The sequence below is a fragment of the Pyxicephalus adspersus genome, chromosome 6 (assembly GCF_032062135.1).
Source record: "Pyxicephalus adspersus chromosome 6, UCB_Pads_2.0, whole genome shotgun sequence".
Lineage (NCBI taxonomy): Eukaryota > Metazoa > Chordata > Amphibia > Anura > Pyxicephalidae > Pyxicephalus > Pyxicephalus adspersus.
The window spans coordinates 1681075-1702629 of NC_092863.1; the positions used below are offsets into that span (position 1 = coordinate 1681075).

General features: G+C 42.6%; 1 protein-coding gene across 5 annotated transcripts in view; it reads left to right on the plus strand.

Moving 5' to 3' along the window:
• SULF2 (sulfatase 2) overlaps nt 1–21555 on the plus strand; it is a 93431-nt gene that overhangs the window by 41661 nt on the left and 30215 nt on the right. For 4 of the 5 annotated variants that reach the window (XM_072414117.1, XM_072414113.1, XM_072414114.1 and 1 more), the window contains exon 4: nt 12825–12877. The gene's annotated coding sequence lies outside the window, so the exon portion shown is untranslated. Of the gene's footprint in view, nt 1–12824; nt 12878–16856; nt 17087–21555 lie in introns of those variants that run through there. The other variant, XM_072414116.1, reaches the window with a different exon arrangement.

Below are 21555 nucleotides of genomic sequence, written 5' to 3' on the forward strand. Positions count from 1 at the left end.
TAGAGAGATGAGCGCTAATGGTAAAATGACATTTGAAGATATGGCGGCAATTCAGTCACATTGATGTCATCGCTCGGTGACACATCAACTTTATTTGAGTCATTGAATTTCCTCAATAAATTGATTTCATTGTATACATTGTTTTATTTTTTTCCTTTTGATACATTGATTTTATTTATTGCTATGAAGAACGATTTCAAGATGTTAAGCAGATTTGTTTGTTTCCTCTCAGAAAACACAATATTAAGAGCGATCATCAGAAAACTGGAAATGGTTTTCCTGTCCTCAGAGCTCGGAATAAATGGATCCTAAACAAAGCGCCTTCTGTTATTTAACCCGGAGAAGGGAAGAAAAAGAGAAGTGGCTGGAATTTTTTCATTTGCTGCAGAGGACATTGTCGGAGCGGTATCTTCTTTCGTCCTGGCGCGGTGATAGAGGGAAGGCCAAGAGTCGGAGTTTACGAGGTGATCGCCATTTCTGCGGGCGATGGTTTCTTGTTAGCAGACGTTTGAAGGGCAGCAGCGCAGCCCGGCCGCGTGTAATAAAACCTGCTAATCGATGTTTGGTTGTGTATTTGATGTCAGGCAGAGGGATTGAGCTTCAGGACGGAGATTCAGGTCGGGAATCACAAGACACGATGAATTAGCTAAAGGGGCAGATAGGGAGGGCGGAGTATGCTGTGGTTTCTTGGATAAGAGTGGAGCATTGTGATTGGGTATGGCTGCACTCTATTTATATGTAACTGAAAGAAAAAGTTACATTTTGTTATATATAATGAATTGCACAAATGGGTTTGATGAAGTGAGATTTATCAGAATGAAGTACATTGTTGCAGCCAAAAAGGAATTCTTTGATATATACAAGGCCTGCAGAACAGGATGCAACCATCAACTGCTGATCTGTGGTAGCAAAATGGATAATGGAAACAGGGCAGTCCTCCCAAGGAATACCTGGAGTAGTATTGGAGACGGCATGGATCCCTACCATCTAGTGGAAGCCGTACAGCCCATTTTCCTTCAACTGCTGATTGTGGGACAGCTGATTATAGCAGACCATCTACTCTTAACTGCTATATTGCAGCAGCTAGAGGAAAAAAATGGAACATGACAGGCTGAGGAAGAGGAATCTTATCAGTTGCTTGATTGGGAATCATTTTATAATGCTGTGTAAGATGCTGTGATGTCCAAAGACCATTTAAAAATGTTTCTACCAGTATCTTTAATAGAGGGTGAGCCCCACAGAGGTGGTCTGGTGTTACCATTGTGCGCATTATTTTGGAGGCCAATAATGTCAATTACTTCTATATGTAAGAGAAGCCATATGGCCACATTACTGTTCTGCTCCTTCTCCGAGCAATCCTATTAGTCCTGGCGGTCCTGTATTGTTTAGGGACTTTATGTTTGAGGGTTGCAACATTATCTCCTCCCGTATTGGGCTCCTGTGTTGTCACCCTGTCATCCATGCTTCCAATGGACGGTATAGGTGGCCATAGTCTCCTGTTGTCACCAAATTCCATGCAGCCATCACAGGAGTGCATGTAGTCATGATACATATTGAATATCTCATGTTTAATAAACAGAGCACTATTTTAATTATAAATTATATCTCAAATGACAATAAATGGCTGACATATTTTATTCTATCTGTGTTTGGATGTAAAATGTTTGATATCCAGCCAGTGTTAAAATGATAATTAAAGCACACAGTTGCGCCTCTAATCAGCGGGTGAATTGCAGCAGATGGAGATTTTACCTGTTGGAGTACTAATATCTCTGGAAATGTTGGAGAAAAATGCTGGACCCAAGATGCTTTGACCTCGCAGTGATGTTATGCAGCGTGCGTGGCGGTGTATTCATTGTTGAGGGCTTTCACCACCCGATCTGCACTGCACCCTGGCCGGGGTGTTATTTTCATGTAGCGTGTGTGTGATCGCCGCCGAGGGACATAAATTAATGCAATTAGCTGAGTCCAAGAAGGCCTAATGATGCATTATTAATTGGGCAGGTCATTAAAAGCTAGCAGAAGCCTCGAACGAGCAAGATGTCTGAGCAGCAGCGTGAACGCAAGCCGTCCCTCGCTGGGACCAATCAGCGGGGTTATTGCCTGAGGTCATTAGGCTTGGAGGAAATTGTTCTGCCTGTAGACCGTGAAGATCCAGAGTTACACATCCTTCAGATTTACTGCTGCTGCCATAAGTCAGAAGGTGCTAGGTGATGGGCCCTCAAACCCAAATCATATTTCATTAAAGGATAATATACTCAGAGTGTACACAGAACCAGGATTGGAGGACATCACTCCCATGCACCAGCGGGCAATAGATGGCCCCATAGCTTTTTACCCCAGCAAACTGTAGCAGCTGATGTGGCACTCAACATTTTTTATTAACAGATCCCTGCTGAAATCTGCACCATGCACAACTGTGCAAGGGTGTTATATGATCGATATTTGCTGCTTGCCACTACCTAGCATTATGCTCACTGCTCCTCCAAAACATAGGGAGGGGGGGGGTGTTCTGTAGTCTATAAGGAGAACCAGCTAAGGTAGCAAGAGTGCAGTACAGGATGGTAACAGCTCACAAGATTTTTGCCAGGGTCATTTGGTATCTATTTCAAATTTATTGATGTATTCCACAGACTGCAAGGAAGCAAATAAGGGAAGTGCATTTTTAGGGGCTTGCATACATCTTAATGCACACCTGGGAAGATAAATACATAAAAAGCTTGCGATGGTGCACTAAGAGCGCAATAATAGAATGCATGCTTATAAATCACAGGAGTGTGACTAAACCTGAACTAGTACAAATCACAATTTACATCTATGATTTCCAAATGTTAATTAACGTTTCAGGAATATTGCAGAGGATCGGTTGCAGTAGCTGCGGGGCGGATATTGTCTGTGGTGCAGAGAAGGGCCAGATTTGGTGCGGTGTGAAGTTTAATCATATCTGTGTTCCGTCCTTGGACGATCACCCTTTCTGGTTTTAATCCCCGAGGTCGGAGATGTACCTTGATAAAATTTCTAACTTGCTGATGTGACTGACACAAGCGTCCGCTTAGCTCCTGGCGGTCTGCGCTTCAACGTGCAGATTTAACCCCTGAGAGGGAAACTAATATTGTATTCTAATAGAGTTGGGGTTTTAAAAAATATCTTGATATTGTAGTGACATCCATGTTTATTACTGTGTGTTGTGTGTAATTTGTAGGTGCTCCCTCTAGTGGTTATCTAGGCTTAAGGTAGTTAGCCAGCATCTCCACTGAATGACTGCGGACTTGACATAAAATCGGGATTCTTGTTTTGTCGCCCAGGCCCAGTGTGTGCACTCTTTGATGTGATGGAAGTAAGAGTTAGAGCCCTCTCACAAGTGTTTTCTGTTATCTGTGCTACATAATGTTGTACCGCTGGTTTGTTGAGGGCTGTGGATAAAGTTTAGAGTAGTGGCTGATGCTGTTTATTTTTCTAGCAGTGTTCCAAGGAAGGGTGGAGAAATTCTAAAAAGCCGTCCAACCTCTTGAGAATGTTCTCCCGATAAACAATGGGAAATGTCGTCCCTTGTATAAAGGATGAGGGTGGGGTGCGTCTGTGGCATGTGAACGAAGCCATGGGGCTGATTACCCAGCTGACATGCAACAGGAATCTATAATTGTTTTAGAAGAGAACTGCATACCCAGCCTTAAAGTGGACCTGTCAGAAACTTTACAAGTCTGTAGGTTTTCTAGGCTTAATGGTTGCCATCAAATAGGAAGAAGTAACACTGCAACAAAGTAACTTTTGTTAGCAGCTTCCTTGGGGCTGCAGTGTAAGTTAAAGCTTCTAATTCAATAGAAATACATTTTTCCCATGACATTCAATTATAATTGGTGTTCAGTCCAGTTGTAACTGATTTACTTTAAGGTTTTTTAAATAAATTTACACAATATATCAGCAAACACTATGTAATGTACTTTGTCTCTATGCAGGAGTTTCCTGTAATAGACTTGTTACTGCCTCTCTGTGCAGGGCGACTGGCCTTGTATCTGCCCCTTCTGTAGTTGTAGGTAGGAAACTGCAGGTGGGGCCACTGAGTCCCCCCCCCCAACATTACTGTCCGCACAAATTATGTGCTTCACAGGGACTGAGTCACAATTCCTTTTCTTAGGTGGATTCTGGGGCCTGATTGTTCTCTCTTTATCTCTGCCTCATATTATGTCCTCACCTACTCATTCTCTTCTTCTCCTCTTCCCCCTCTTCTGCTCTTTCCCTCCTTTTTTTGCTTATTTTGCTCTTTTCTTTTTCTTCCTGCTCATTGCACTCCTTTTCCTCTTCTTCTTGCCCCTCTTTTGCTCTTCTCCTCTTCCTACTTCCCCCTCTTTTGCTCTTTCCCTCGTCTTTTTGCCCCTCTCTTGCTCTTCCCCCCCTTCTTGCCCCTTTCTTTTGCTCTTCTTCTTTTCTTGCCCCTTCTTTTGCTCTTTTCTCTCCTCTTCCTCCTTCTTCTTTACCCTCTTTTGCTCTTTTTCCTCCTCTTTCTTGCTCCTTCTTTTGCTCTTTTCCCTTCTCTTCTTGCCCCTTCATTTGCTCTTTTCCCTTCTCTGCTTGCCCCTTCGTTTGCTCTTTTCCCTTCTCTTCATGCCCCTTCGTTTGCTCTTTTCCCTTCTCTTCATGCCCCTTCTTTTGCTCTTTTCTCTCCTCTTCCTCCTTCTTTACCCTCTTCCTCCTTCTTCTTTACCCTCTTTTGCTCTTTTCTCTCCTCTTCCTCCTTCTTCTTTACCCTCTTTTTCCTCCTCTTTCTTGCTCCTTCTTTTGCTCTTTTCCCTTCTCTTCTTGCCCCTTCATTTGCTCTTTTCCCTTCTCTGCTTGCCCCTTCTTTTGCTCTTTTCTCTCCTCTTCCTCCTTCTTCTTTACCCTCTTCCTCCTTCTTCTTTACCCTCTTTTGCTGTTTTTCCTCCTCTTTCTTTGCCTCTCTTTTGCTCTTTTCTCTACTCCTGCTTGCTCCTTCTTTTGCTCTTTTCCCATCTCTTCATGCCCCGTTTTTTGCTCTTTTTTTCTCCTCTTCCTCCTTCTTCTTTACCCTCTTTTGCTCTTTTTCCTCCTCTTTCTTGCTCCTTCTTTTGCTCTTTTCCCCTCTCTTCTTGCCCCTTCGTTTGCTCTTTTTCCTCCTCTTTCTTTGCCCCTTCTTTTGCTCTTTTCTCTCCTCCTTCTTGCCCCTTCGTTTGCTCTTTTCCCTTCTCTTCATGCCCCTTCTTTTGCTCTTCTCTCCTCTTCCTGTTTCTTTCTCCTCTTTTGCTCTTTTCCCTTCCCTTCTTGCCCCTCCGTTTGCTCTTTTCCCTTCTCTTCTTGCCCCTCCGTTTGCTCTTTTTCCCTTCGCTTCATGCTCCTTCTTTTGCTCTTTTTCCTCCTCTTTCTTTGCCCCTTCTTTTGCTCTTTTCTCTCCTCCTTCTTGCCCCTCCGTTTGCTCTTTTCCCTTCCCTTCTTGCCCCTCCGTTTGCTCTTTCCCCTTCCCTTCTTGCCCCTTCGTTTGCTCTTTTCCCTTCTCTTCTTGCCCCTTCGTTTGCTCTTTTCCCTCCTCCTCTTCTCCCCCCTGTTCCCAGCAGAGCACACTAACCTGTGGAGTAAGTGATTGTAGTGAACCCCTCTGGGGTACATCTGACACTTGTACGATGGCATTTAATGACTGCGCTTTTCTCCACAGCAAATCATCTTTTTAGGCAGAAAAACGAGCATGCTGTCTGACAAGTTCTTCAGCGGTGACATCAAGCTGTGTTTGATGGAGCGAGAAAGACTGAGAGGAGATAAGGCTCTGAGCATCTCCCAACTGACAACTGTTCAGAAACTTTCCTAGTAGAGTGTCACTCATCTCCTGCTAACGTGCCCTGTGGGGGGCCTTTTTAATAATTTTGGATGTAGGTGCCCCTGGGGCCACCAGCCAGGCTGGGGTGACAATAACCAAACTACCATGACCATCAACTCATAATCAGGACAGATATGAGGACGTAGTATTTATTCTTCCCAAACTCCTTCCACAAGTTGGGTTTTAGGTTTCCTTTGTTCCTAGGAGACCAAATTGATTTAGTCACTCGCTCCAACTGAGCAGCAAATTGCCCCTGAATATCCTTTTCAAGATGTTGGTGTTTCTGCTCTTGGTCTTCCACCTCTGTGGCCCCTTTAATGCCGGATTCTCCATTAAATTCCCCTGGAGCGGCATGTAAAATTCAGAATCTCTAGTGAAGGAGGACACTGTCAGTGATGCAGAATTAAATCGGAACGCTTATATAACACACAGCATGCTCCGCAGCTCTCTTCCTGAAAAGCATTGGCATATAAAGCTAACATTGACGCACACTCCCCCGCGTCCGCCCCGCGTCTCCGCTCCCCCCTGGAGCTTCCTTTTAAAACGCGTTGCTTCCACTTTTCAAGAGAATCAATAATTAAAACTTCACTTTATTTATTTTTAATTGCTGCCTTAAGTAGTGTGCTTTGCTCCTTTTATACCTGTGTCACTTCTGATAAGCCTTAACCCCTAGCCGCTGCAGGGGAAACGAGTGCAGGAGCATGTAAGTGTGCTGAAATGTGAATAATGTACATATATGACGTAATCTGTCATTGCAGAAACCCCTACAGGATCGTGTGGCCTAAAAGTAATCCAATTACTACAAATTCAAAAGTTTATTACCTAATGTCTATTCAAAAAATGTTAGCAGTCTTTTTACATTACCAGCTTTTCTATTATAATCCCTGGTGCTCCGGTGTTATGCCATGACATGCTCCACTAGTAAAGACTTGTGTAGATATAGTCCATCATTCTCAGGAAAGAGCAATGATGTGCAGCCAATGTAGACAAAAAAGTGCCATAAATGAGTCGTGTGCTCATGAGGCTTTAAAGTATGGACTGTGTGCCAAGTCCGATTCCAAATTGAAACCCTGGAATGTACATCACAAGCCAACCACGAATGCCCAATTATTTTAGAGACATGTAAACCATTTCCAACATACGTGTTTTGGGAATGGAGGAAGCTTGGGTTTTGTTCCTCTCCAAAGCATACAAATGTCCGATTTTCACCCAAGAGGAACAGGTGTTTATTGCAGAAATGCAAAGGCATTGTCCAGTGATCTCTCCAAACCCTTTTAGCCGGGTGCACTGCCCAGCACTTTTTTTTTTTTATACCACCTGGCTGTTATTGGGTTGTTACTGAAATGTTGGGTCATAATACAGAGGACACCACCTGCCTACAGCCTAAAAGAAAATGCAATACTGGCTGTATCCGAAATAACAATTTTTTTTCCTCCCGAAATGCCACCCAACTGTCAGATATTGCTGAGCATGCGTCAGTCTTGAATTCCCTTGAGCTTGAAATCCTGTGTACATATGCATAAATTAGGACACTCCAGCTGGCCAATCAAGATGGTCAAAGATCATCTCCAGGATGAAGATGGAGGCACCCTGTGATGGCACAGGTGAATATAGTTGGTGTACCTCTGTTATATAGAGAAGAAGGTACAGCAGGGTGCCACTTGCTCATTCCCCCATCCCCTTTCCATAGAACAGAATGGTGCTGTGTGTACACAATCAATCATCCTCCAGTAGCAATGATCTGACATCTAGCTGATGTCTATATGGGGATTACCTCCTAGTATGAGGCAGGTCTGGGATGGTGCAGTTGAAAGCGATACTGTGCTAGTTTGCTGCATTCCAGACCAGGATTTATACCATATGATATTGTCTTGTGTATTACTGCACCAGAATCCCTGACCTGTTCCTGAATGTTCCTTTTCCTGCATGCCCTCCAATGACTCTGGATTGGATTATGAGTATATACAAACCTATATGCCCGGCCACCATTCTGTGTCTTGTCTGGCCTACCAGGCAGATTTGTTGTTGTACCACTTGGATTTAAATGATTTAATTTGGAACCGGCAGGAATGACATTTGAAAGGAGAAAATGTGGTTTACTCTTCAGCTAAAATACAACGGGGATTTATGTGCTGCTTTCCACCCGCCGGACACAAGATGCTCTAACTTACAGCAGCTTATTGCTCCATTATGGCAAAGAAGGGACATTACCGGCGGCTGTAATATGGGCCCAATGGACAGGGTTTGGCCCGGATTTCACCAGACTCCGGAGAGATGGAAATAAACATTCTTTATGAATTGTTCCACGTGTCCCATTTAGCAGCTGTGCTTCAGTTATTGAGTTCTCTCCATTTACCCTTCAAGGATCGTTTTATGTTATCAATTCCAGCAAAAATCAGCTGACACAGTTCCATCGTTTTTGGTTTTTGTAATGGTGTAACCTCTAAATTGATGACTCTAGTATGTTCTGATATTTAGGTATCCAATGAGTTTTGCAGACTTTAATTAGTTTTCTTGCAGCAGGTTAGTGTGAGATCCATGCATTTCTAAATTCCTGGATCTGCATCCTGGCTCTTCCCTAGATGAGGGGTTCCAGCGATTCCTGTATTGAGTTCTCGTGTCTGCACACCTTCTGTTCCCACCAGTCTTGTGCCAAGGTCCCAGGTTTGTACACCTGCTGTATCCTTTACAAGGAATATTTCACAAAATGTTTAGGGTGTTTTATAGTTTATACGTCTGATGTGCCCTATTTGAAGGGTTCCCACCATCCCCAAATATAGTTCCAGCTTTACTCATTAAGGGTTTTCAACCAGCCCTGCACCGAATTTTAGGGTCTGTACCCATGCTGTGTTCATACAAGGGGTTCCCAGACCTGTACACTTGTTGTGCCTATAATAAGGTGATCACACTTTAGGATATACATCTGAAGAGCACAATATGAGGGGCTGACTTTTAGAATATACATCTGATGAGCACATTATGAGGGGCTGACTTTTAGGATATACATCTGATGAGCCCATTAGGAGGGGTTCCCACTTTTCATGTATGGAGGACTCAGGTCTGCTGTGTCCACATTGAGGGTCCTTACTTCTCTGTATGGGATTATTTATGAGGCCCCCTATCCTTGCTGGGTTTTTGCTAATATTTTAAGAAGAATGTAATATTATGAGAATATGGGTACCCAAATGGTGACAAACTAAATTTAAGGGTCATAGTGGTAGTCTGCCATATCTCACCAAGGCGGGTCCCAATTTAAGCACTTCTCTTGTCCTGTACCCCGGGTGTAATTCTCAGTATCAGTTCCTATTCTGTATGTATGGACTCTGCACAGTACCACTTCTCTTTTCCTGTACTCCGGGTGTAATTCTCAGTATCTGTTATTCTGTATGTATGGGACTGCACAGTACTACTTCTCGGTGGTAATGGTCCTAATGATGTAGTTGTAGAGTTGTCTTCCTGTACACACACATGGAGGTGGGGGGGTAGTGTTGGTGAGAAGTTGTTCCTGGCTTTCGGCGCTCTTATTTCATCGGTGTGTTAATAATAAATGTCTCTTAAGGCTGCGGAGGAAGATCGATCTGTTCATTATTATGGCCGCTCAGCATTAAATGTGAGCGCAGGTCACCGGCAGCAGTTTGTGTGGCGCAGTTCCTCTTTCAGCTCCCCTCACCACATAGAATCATTTATTTAGCAAGGAGTGTGCTTGGCTCTGCTTATTGATTGTTGCCTATTTTTATTTTTACCCTTTAAATCTACCCGAGGTCTCGGTGAAGATTTGTTTCCTCAGTGACGGCTTTGGGTGGAAATGGCGGGGTCCTGGGAATCTCTGCACATTTCGAGGTTTCTGTGTAGACATTGTGATCATAAATAATCTCTCTGTGGTATTATTACAACTTTATAATTTTACATATATATATCTATAATGTTGTACTTATTAGTTTCCATCTTCTCGTGGAATTTAGGATGCATAACAAGACTGTTTCTCTTTTAGTGGGATGTAGAATAAATTTTGCAGTGTTACCCGATATTACAACCATTATATGAAATGTGGCAATCAGGAAAATAATGAACTTGGTTCAGAAGTTTGCATAGCTCTTTTTATTGCTGTGTATTTCCCCAATTTATTGTCACTGATGGCATTCAGTATTTGGTGACAAATGTGGATAACAATCTGGAGACTGAATGCCGCTCCGGTACTGCCCATTTGGCAGCCCTGGGTTGCCTTGCCTGAAGTTATTCATTTTCATTTAGACATTCTGCAAAGTGGTTCAGTGATATTGAGGACTGATGGCCCCTTCAGCACCTTCATTTTTTTCTTCTGTACAGTTGACTTGGCCTTAAGTTTTAAATGTTGGAAGGTCTAAATGTGCAAGCTCTGGAATGATTTATGTAACATTCTGCATCCATCTTTCCATCAAATTTCACTAAGTTCCCTGTGCTCACACCTCAATCTATGGGAGATTCTCCTCCATGCTTCACAGTAGGGATGGTGTACTTCTCATTCTTTTTTGCTTTTATCGTTATGACCATTACAATAAATTTTGGACTCCTTACGCCAAGCTTAGTTGTAAGAGGTCTGTTTGGTGGCACTTCCTGATGGTACATCTTAAACTGGCAAATACCACGTTTGCTGAGAAACGGGAACTTCTGCTAGGTGGCTTTGGGATTTTCTTTGCAATTTTCCTGGCAGCTGTGGCTGAATTCTTGGTTGGTCCACCTGACAGTGGCTTGGTAGTAAAGGAACCTCTAAACGTCAACATTTTTTATTACTGTTTATACATTTGTTACTGTTAATTTTTGTCAGCTTTCTCTCTTCTGATTCCATTGGGTCACATGACTGCTTCACATTTCTATTTTCACTGCCTTGGTGCTCACATGACCAGCTTGTAATGCTTGAGCTCTAAATGGGCTCTTATGGATTACACTACATTAGCGTTAATTGATCACATGACTTTTCAGCTTTTAGCACATTGTCTCTTAGTGACCATATGGGGTCACCATGTCACCGGTCCCCTCCGCGTCATCATAGTGATCACCTGACTTCAAGACACTTGTAGCATTTAATGCATTTACCCTTAGTGATCATGTGACCTTTTAAATTTGTCTCTGAGCTATGATTGTCCCAACCTGACTTCCAAATTTCACTACATAAGTCCTGAGTGCACACATGACCCCTTCATAGGGTCAGCTTTTAGCGCCTTGCCTTTGAGTGATCACATGACCTCATTGCACTGCCATTTTTTCACTGCATTAGTGCTAAGTGATCACATGACACTGCCATGACAGCAGCACACGATCAGTTTTTACTACATTTGTTGCGGAGTGATCATACTATTCAATATCTTGTGTTACAGGTGGAAGCTGTCGGGGTGAGTGAGTTTCTCCAGCTGTCTTGGTCAATGAGCTGTGTTATTGGTTAACGAGCTGATGATGAAAAAAAAGCTGAACATGGCAATATTTGATAAATATTTTTTTCCTCTTGCTGGAGTTCCAGTGAGCGCCAGAGAAGTGTTCAATAATTAAAGGGAGTAATTTAACATGTGCCTGTTGACATTTCTGCCGGGCCGGAGAATCTTCCTGTAAATAAATGATGGGAACATGGAGGGAGCGTGACGCGGGGCGCTTGTATTGATGTCGAGTTTTTACAGTCGGGTTAAAGTGATAATGAGCTCTTAAGCTTGACAAGAGTGAAGAGATTACGAACCGTCATGAGATAAATGGCATTGATGGAAAACGTTGGATGCTGTGTGAATTTAAGTGCAGGGAAATGGGCAGAGCGTTCACACGGCGCTAACATGTCCTTGTGAGATAACATGACCGGTCTAGGAGTGAAAAGTACAGCCAACTATGACATTTTGATGTATGGCATCCATGAATGCAACTTGGAAGTACTGCTGCCATCTTTATAAGGCGACCTAAACTTAGATCTTAATGAGAGAACGCCTTGCCAGGGGTGGGTAGAGCTGGGAACCCTCTTAAGGATGCTTTAAGAAATACCGGGTTCATTTTGTGAAACTTGGTCTCTAGCTAATGTTGAGGTCCATTTGGCAGTTCAGGTTGAAAAATATCATTGTAGCTATACAGCAGAGTATGGACCTCGGAAACCTTAAAAACAGCTTAAGGCTCCACCTGCTGGCTAAAAAGGAGAATGCATATCTAATATATGTTTATGCCCTGAGATGTTATAAAGCATCTTCTCTTCATGGCTAACCAGCAATGTGAAATGCGTCGCACCACAAATCACAAATATTGCTTTTTGTACACGCAGACTCATTACTGCTCATTAACAAGCCCTGTTTTCCATGTTCCATTTCCATCAGTCACAAGGAAAACCATCATTAACATTTCCTTTTTTAACTTGTACCCAACAGAGATGTTGATCTCCTCCAGGTTCCCATTGTTGGCAGAGTAATTGAAGCAGGCAGGATGTTTTTAGGAATGGTGTAAGGTGTAATTAAAGACTTGTGTTTAGTTCTGTCAGGTGTCATAGGATGGATGGGGGATGTGAAGGCAGGAGGGGGTTCGGCGTCTTTTGTGGTGTTTCAGGTGTCCCAATGTGCAGGCCGTCCATCTGTCCGTCATTGGTGATACCCCATAATTACTGTGTTGAAGGTGTAAAAAGCTTTGGCATCAGCCTGAGGCTGTGCAGGTGCTATTTACAGTGGGGGGTTATTAAAATGCATCTACCCAAGTGTAAGTAATGGATTTATACCTAAATCCTGAGAACGTTCACCAAGCGCGTTCCTTTACTATGATAGAAACTTCAGTGTGGGCGATCTACCCAGAAAACTGAATTGAAATGCATCCCATCTGCCCTGTACCCTGCATTCTAAATAACCGCCATCAATACAATGCGCAGTTTATAAAGACGAGAAAATATTTACATTTTTGCATTTTGGAGGAAATGTTTATAGATGAGATCAATGGTTTTTGTTGTATTTGTTTACAGTTTGTTGCAATATTAATATAGAAATATTCTGTTTTTTCTGCTTGGTTACAGGAGTGACATCTGTATCCCTAGGATCCCCGCTGGAAGACAAAATTAATGAAAAGGTAACATTTACTGATACGGTATACAGAGAACCTTTGTAAGGAGTTATCATTAACATCAATACATGCCTGACACAATATACACAACTTGCTCTAGGCTGAGATAATATCATCAGTGTGTTGCAGGCAGGAAGAAGCATTGTCTATTTTCCTAGTGATCAAACTGCAGTATGGGCTGAACTAAGCTTCCATATGAAGGCATTATCAGGAGAAGTATTGTTATCTCTGTGTAGAGAAATGCAAAGTACAACCCCACAAGTCACTTCCAATTCTCTGCAAACAAGTGCACAATAAGGAGTTCATTGGACAGGTTACGCTGAGGATCGCCTTTGCTTGGGTCAAAGGACACTTGTCTGGTTCATCCAACTCACTTCACACACCGAGGTATCAGCCTTAAGCTGGCTTGCAGCCAGGTTTATTGAAGGTTGCAGATAAAATAACAAAACATCAAAAGAAAACCTTGCCTGTCCGGCACTTACTATACATCAGACGTCCCTGTCTATCAGCTGGAGGGCTGTCAGCTCAAAACTAAACTTTCAGCAACCTTCTACTCACTTTTGAGCTCACTCCCCCAGACTGACTTTCTGAGTCTCTCAGCAGAGCTTATCACACAGACCCCTGTCTGTGTCTCCAACCAGAGCTGAACTCACACAGACCCCTGTCTGTGTCTCGCCAAGCTGAACTCCTCACTGAGCTCCTGGCTCTGTTATATCCCCACCCTCAGTGCTTCTTCATTAATTACCTCACAGGTGAGAGTCTTCCACCTGCTACTTCACACAGGAATCTTGGGCAAATAAATCTCACATAAAAGAGGAATCTTGGGCAACTATATCTCCCTTCCACCTCCCATCCAGCCTTGGTGTCACACTTGCTAAACAATATCTAGACAAGTCCTAGCTATAACTGGGAGTGTGACATATGAAAAGTATATCTCATCTTAGATCAACTTTAATTTGTGGGTGCATCGGATCACATTGGATCTGTGGTTTGCAATAAATCTGATGGCTGTATTCCCTATGTTAAGCCCTGTGCTGTGTTTCTGAGCTGCCTTGGGATGAAGCATATCTGCGCAGCTTCCAGCAGCTGGCCAGCAGCTCAGTCACATTGCAGGTTCAGTGGCCATGTCTGTGCGTGCCACTCACTGCGCCCCTAATAATTCTATATTGGGGTGACGTGGGTAGAAGCCTCCTATAATGTGTCCTCCAAGGCAGCGGAAGTTATACACACCTCAACCTTACATAACCTTACTGTATCTTTATCATTCTATAAGTCTCTCCAGCATCCACGTGCTACACAAATTCTGCATTGAGCCTGTGAGGTGCTTTCTGGATTTTGGCAGCAGCAGATTCCAGCAAAGTTATATTTAGTGAACACACAATGGGTATCGCTGACTTGGCTTGCCTGAAATTGGTGTTTATTCCTCCCAAAGTGGTGTCTTGGTGGACCGTTCATACATTGGAGCCCCGGGTGGTGTGAGGACTTCATGTCTGCTGGTTTCCTTTGTGACTGAAGCTTGTGTCATCCCAGATGTTAGGAGTCCGGTGCAGGATTATCGGCCAATGCACTGTGCAGCACTATTATTGCAGGGCAGGCAGACGGGCCTGGGAAGCTGCAACATGGACTGTCTGATATCACATAACTTACAAAACAAAAGGGTGCACAACAGCCTTTTCATTGTGAGCGATGGCATACTGGGGTCACTAAGAATGGCTTATATTAAACAGGTGCTTTTTAACTTGAACTCGTTTCAGTCCATCATTCACTGTACACAAGCCTCACCCTTCTATTAATGGCGGAGTTCAGCAGAAACAAGTCACTGATTAGGGGATTATCACTTGATTGTTTAGTAAATCTCCTTCATCCTCCATGTGTCTAGCAGTCTGTGCTCCACCTGGACCTTCTCGTGTATATTCACATGCGTGTCCCATATGCAGCGCAGGACTCTTCTGCTGCTATCATGGCTGCTAAGGATTTATTGGCTGTTGTCACGGCCGGTTCCTTCATGTCTGTCCAAGATTCCGGATCAACATTACAATCTTTCCTGCTGGGCAGATGTCCCACATGTATTTCTGCACACATTGTAGTGAGGAGTGCAGCGAATGTGTGACCCAGAGACAATGTACTGAAGCTGTAACTGTCCAAACTATCCATGGAGGGGAACTTGTCCGGTCATCATTCCCATTGAGTGTCAGCTCCTCTGTACAGAGACTGATGGGACTGGCTCAGTGTTCTCTGTACAGCACTGTGGTATATGTCAAAGCTATATAAATGTATAATAATAGTGTGTGACTGTGGGGGGACATTAGAGTGTCAGCTCCTCTGTACAGAGACTGATGGGACTGGCTCAGTGTGCTCTGTACAGCACTGTGGTATATGTGAGAGCTATATAAATGTATAATAATAGTGTGTGACTGTGGGGGGACATTAGAGTGTCAGCTCTTCTGTACAGAGACTGATGGGACAGGCTCAGTGTTCTCTGTACAGCACTGCAGTATATGTCAGAGCTATATAAATGTATAATAATAGTGTGTGACTGTGGGAGGACATTAGAGTGTCAGCCCCTCCGTACAGAGACTGATGGGACTGGCTCAGTGTTCTCTGTACAGCACTATGGTATATGTCAGAGCTATATATATGTATAATAATAGTGTGTGACTGGGGGGGGGGACATTTGAGTGTCAGCTCTTCTGTAAAGAGACTACAGGGGGGTACTTTTAGATAAGACCCCCTAGTGTAATCCTATTGGTCTCTGCACAGTGCTCAGTGTCTTTGGCTGCTGCTGAGATTCCCCTGGGTACCACTGACATATTACTCTGCTCTGCCACCTTCTGGTAATGGTCAGGACTGCATGCAATGTATCCCTGTGCGTTAAACATTCACCGTGAGTGCATTGAATAGGATAAAGCAAGTCTTACGAACAAAAGTTAATTTGAACACTGGTAAAAATCTTGCTCAGATTTTGCTTTTTGAACTTTATTTTTTATGCACCAAGATATTTGAGGTAGAGCAATGTCCACCAATAAGAAATTGTTTGTTTTCCAAACCCAAAAATATGATTCTGATGGTGGTTATGGGCTGGACCTTAACAGGGTTTTGGAGTGTCAATATCGGTCTCTAGTAGTAATTAGTACTATAGTGTATATATTATTATATTCTTCCCTGTCCAACTTTTTGAAGCACCCTTGCTCTCTGTGTGAAAGTAAAGGTCTGACTCCCATTAAATCAGAACCAAAGCTTTCTAATCAGCAAACATGAGCTTCACTGACTGCAAAGCTGTTTGGGCCTCTGCAAAGAGACCACTGCTTCCACACACAGCAAGGGCCCTCCTCTGCAGCTTCTGCTAGGGAACAGGCTGTGTCTGTATGGAAAACAATCTGTAATACATTGCACGTGATTTGCTTTGAGGCTTGTGGAATCTTTTTGATCAACTTGTTCAATAATTAATCTGTTCCAATTGGTTTCTCCATTATATCTCGGCAAAAGTGTTGTACAACTAGTGTTGCATTTCAATACAAAGTAAAAAAAATATTCCTTGCATGAACAATTTCCCATCAGCACATATGGATTGAAAATGTCATTTAGAGAAACACTCATTGCAAGTCACATACATTGCATGGTCTATGGCTGGCTTTTAATAAATCACCGGCTGCTAATTGTACACAAAATCCATAGAAGAAAGAAATGGGTAAAAATAAAGTTTCCCCTAGACAAGCTGGTCATCCTCCATTGATGTTCTGGTGTCCTTGTCCCTCTGTGCTGGCAGATGTCCCCGGGAAAGCCATGCAGCGACCTTCGTCCAGGATTTCTGTGCACACAATGGCAGGCGAAGCCTTTGAATGGACTGGCACAGGACTTTAAACCTGCAGCTGCCTCCCTGAGGAATCCCAGCTCATGACATCATTATTTTCCTGGGAGGGCCCCTAGACGGGAGGGGCCCCTACTCCTCTCTCCCCCCTCCTTCTCGCTGACTTCCAGTACACTGGAGCTGCGTGCAGTGACATGGGCTCCAGCTCTCTCCCGCATATAGCCGGGTCCACCGGATGGTTTATAATGCCCGGTCCCTCTGACACCTGTCTGCAGCAGCGGAATATATCATGACCGAATATCGCCAACAGAGACCAGGGAAGCACCTCGTACTCTGTGACTTTGGGATCTTATTTTCATGGTAGTGAAAGCTCACTGACACCGACCACAAATTCCCCTTCTCTGTAGGTAGGTGACTCTAAACTCATATCAAACCATATAGCAGCTCCATTATCTCATGGCTCTGTGGTCTCATGACTGCTGGGACCTGTAGTTCCTCTGCTGCCCCATATCTGGGAATTACTCCTGTGCATTTTATGGTAGCGGAGATCTTCTATCCTTGGTATCAGCCACCCTGAGTAGTTCTTTCACTTGTGCATGCTTGATGGTTACAATCCTTTAAAATAAGATTGCTTATTATTCAGTAGTAATATGAAGAAGGGGGGTTAATAATAGATATTGGATACATTTAGTGAAATAGAATCTCTAAATAGATACATTGAAAGGAGGAAAAATGCAAAAAATATTTTCTGCACAATGGGAAGTAATTTAAAAAATGGAAATCTGTGCCAGGATAGGGATCTTGCAGCACCACGTTCCAACAAGCCCCCTCCTTTATATTTGAGGGTCTTTAATAGCATAGGGGTCCTTTCATCCCCCCCCCCCCCCCCAAAAGCCTGCCGCCTCCACAATGTGTCACTGATTTCTTGTTTCCATCATTCTGAGGGATTCCAGGTGATATTTGGTCCAGCAGATTAGGAAAGGTGTCCCATGCACCCCTCCATGTGCGGTGATTGGTCTGTGTGTGCTTGGGTAAAGATTTTATTAATATAATTGTTACTTTTGTACTTGTTTCTGCACATCTTCATTGTCTGCAAATCCGTATTGTCTCCCTTTCTGTATACCTGTAAAATATTTGTATTTCTTCCACTAATATATTTTAGTGCTTTTACGTTTAGAAGCCTCCTAATATCACAGCATGGTGGTGTGTGAAACAGAACAAGTTTATTAAGATAAATGGGTATAAAATTGGCAACTCTTGGCCACTGTTGGATCATAGAATACAATCAGATTGTACAGCAGTAGGTTTCATATCTATGAAGAATTTCACATTGATTGCATCACGTTTCAAATTGAAACCATTCAGATGAGTTTTCTGCAAGAGACCAAACAAGGAAATGTAAAATAAAACCACAACAAGACCAATTCTTTCATTATATAAAGCTAGACATATACCCTATTGATCGATGGGACCAAAGCTCCAAATCCTATTAAAAAATCTATTTTTTTGTACTTATGATAAATATAAGGTTGAGCAAAAGGGAGATAGTTTTTATTTTTGATGTTGGTTATCCATCCTATGGAAATCACTTACATTCACTTCCATTATTGATATAAATCTAATCTAATTCATATCAGTTATTACTATTAAATAGATGATTAAATGGACAAGGATTGATATATCACGTATAAGAAATCACTATCCTAACATCTGTACTAAGTAAAGTCAGTGTGGATATGGTCAGTGTCCATACAGCCGAACAATTTCTATAAATTATCTTTCTCTCACTTTATTCATCCTATTAATTGGATAACCAGATAAGTAAGAAATTGTTTTATCAGAAAGTAACCTTCTGGTGGAAATTTACATTCAGCCAAATTGAAGTTTGTTGTATTAGAAGATCACGTTGAAACATATCTATAGTTGATTGATAATTGTATTTGCAGTATATTGTTATTAATATTAAACAAGATTTTTATAGTGCCAATATATTACTGTATAATTATATAATTACAACATAATCCTTTACATTAAATAGGGTTTGTAAATGACAGACAGATACAGACCGGATATTGCACAATCGTTTGATTGGTTTGGTTGCTACAGACCTAAAAGAGAGCTAAGCCCGGATATCCTATAGATGTCATATGGCATTGTGCAAGAACTATATACATGTACAGGCAATATGCACTATTGTCTCCCAGCGTTTGGTTGTACATTGTAATGTAGCCGCAGGTTTTGTATCTGTTCGTTATCATCCATTTATGGTCTGCAGATTTGGAGTTGTAAATCCACAATATTGATTGATAGTTGGTGACAGATGGGAGATCAGACTACACACATTGCAGTCTAGAAAGATACAAGTTACTGTAATGTTCCTATGTGGGGAAACACAACATTTGCTGAAGAAATTCCTTTTACACCCAGCAATTGTTGGGCTCTTATATTAAGGTAATGCAACTCATGTCACCTTTCCCCAGCTCAGAGCCATCTCAATGGGATCTAATTTTCACATATTTTGTTCTAATATTTTGCATCATTACAAGAGAGACCTCCTTTACTGCTGTGGATTTGGTTATTAGCAGAGCAATAGACTGGGATCTGATTATTATCTCCTAGCTGGAGACATCACGTGAGATAAAAATGAGGGAGTAAATCCTATCTCACCCATAATTTGGACTTTATGCTGGGGAGGACTGCAGCAAGGCGTGCAATGGTGGCAAGAAGCATTTCCACCAAGCCTGGGGCTCATTCAGATAAGTGGATATCCTTAGCACTGGAAGTAAACCAATGTTTATTATAAGGATCTCATTGGTGTATAATTTATAACTTATTCATATGTCATTTAAACCCTTCACTCATAAATGATACATCCAGATAGAAAAAATGCTTTTACATTGGATGCAGGTGACCTTGTTGCAATAGATTTAAAGGGTCGCCCCTGGCATCATGTCTTCACATTGTACTTTTTGTAAATCTCTGCACAATTGTGATTGAACCCCAGACATGAAATGTTATCACTATCTCCGGACCGATCTTCTACATCTGACATTTCCCCCGAGGCAGATATAATCATCTTGTAAATTTACAGTCACACAATGCTATCCTGGGTTGTCACATCACTAATACTAATTGTCGGGGTCAGGTATTGGGCGCGTATGCCTTTAATCGCTTTATTGCATTATGGATTAATCTTAGACCGTTTATCAATATGGCGAGCGCTGGGATTTGTCAGACCTTCAAGGACGCGGAGGATCGGACCCCTGACCTCTATTTTTTGTAGGAATATTGATTTTTCTTCCTTCTGTGACACGCTAGGCACAATAGAAGTCTCTCCTCTGGGGGTTCGCTGTCCTCAATATCCCCCCAATCATAAAATAGCGCTGTGAAGCCTTGGGAAATTCCATATTCGCTTATTACACCTATTGCTTTGCATTTCCCAGCATGCTTTTTTGTTCTGAATACAGAACTGACACATGTACTTTGTCTGCACCCGCCACCTCCATATTGTCCAGAGAGCAGAGATGTCTCATCATGGCAAATAAACTTTGTCTCCCTCTAAAGAATTCAGGATAATTGTGTCCTAATCAAATGCTAAAACGTTTTTTTACCAACTCTGTGACTCCTCAGCTCCTTACAAACTATAAATTTCAGCTTGTGCACACCTGCCTGAATCCCCCCTGAATTCTGCCTTGATTCTGTTGCAGTCAAATAGTCTGATTGGCAGGAGAGTTGTAGTTGGGGAATAGTCAACCTAATCCTGCCGCGTTCTTCTGGATCAAAACATGTCACCATTCTAAATAAATACTTTACACTCTCTGCTCTTTATTTACCATGCGGCTGTAGTGGTTATATTGGCATGACAGCGTTGTGAATGCCTGACTGCTGAGATGAGATTAGTTCATGTATTGTCAGTCTGAGCTGAATGACTGGGAAATAGCAATAGGCAATCATTGTACATTACTGCCCAATAGGACGCAGACTCCATTTACTTTTGATTGTTAGATTTTCCATGTTGAACAAAGCTGTCATGTTTCTTGATATATACACAGCTACTTGACCAGTCAGCAAAGGATTCTGGGTACTCCCATGAATGCTCTCTTGTCATTACCCAGCACACTCGTTGCTCATTTTGTGCTTCTTGCAACGTGCATTGCCTGACCTGGTCCCAGCATGCTTTCTGAACCAACTTAAACATTGCAACCTGTCAGGCCATGTTACACCGCTCGTATTACCCAATTTTATTCCACCTGGGTCTCATCTGCATTTGCTCAAAAAGCCAACACAAAAATAGAACTAAACTGGCCACATTTGAAGGTTTCTTGCGATTTCAAGCATCTCAGGTTTGCTGTTGCCTTTCCCAATAAAAGAAAAAAAATGACCATTCTGATAAAGCAAATACCTTCAGAGGTTTCTTCTTGCTGACTCTTTCCAGGGAATGGTGAGCGTTTATTATTTAGGAAAATGCGAGTTGTAAAATGTGATGTCAGCACCGTATGTCTTGCTGCGCGGTCCCGGCGGGGGTTTGGAGATGACGCGGTGATGTATCACCATTATAAGCGGAGTTTGCTGATATATGGCCGGTATTAATTAAAGCGGCCCCGGAGAGTGGCAATCCCGCCATGAGAACGCCATTAAGCTTCTCCGTGTCGGAGTGATGAAGACGGAGACGGATGTTCCTTTTGTGCGAGTGAGTGGTGTGAGTTATGGAAACGCTCATTACTGCTGAAGAATCTCCGCTGTAACCTTAATTAATATTAACCGGCACTACTTAATTTCCCTTCACATGTCGGCGGTATTTATTGCGCTGGTTTTCAAACTTTTTTTTAATTGTGTGGGAGGAGATGCCGCAAACTCGGTCCACCTGGTTGGGTAA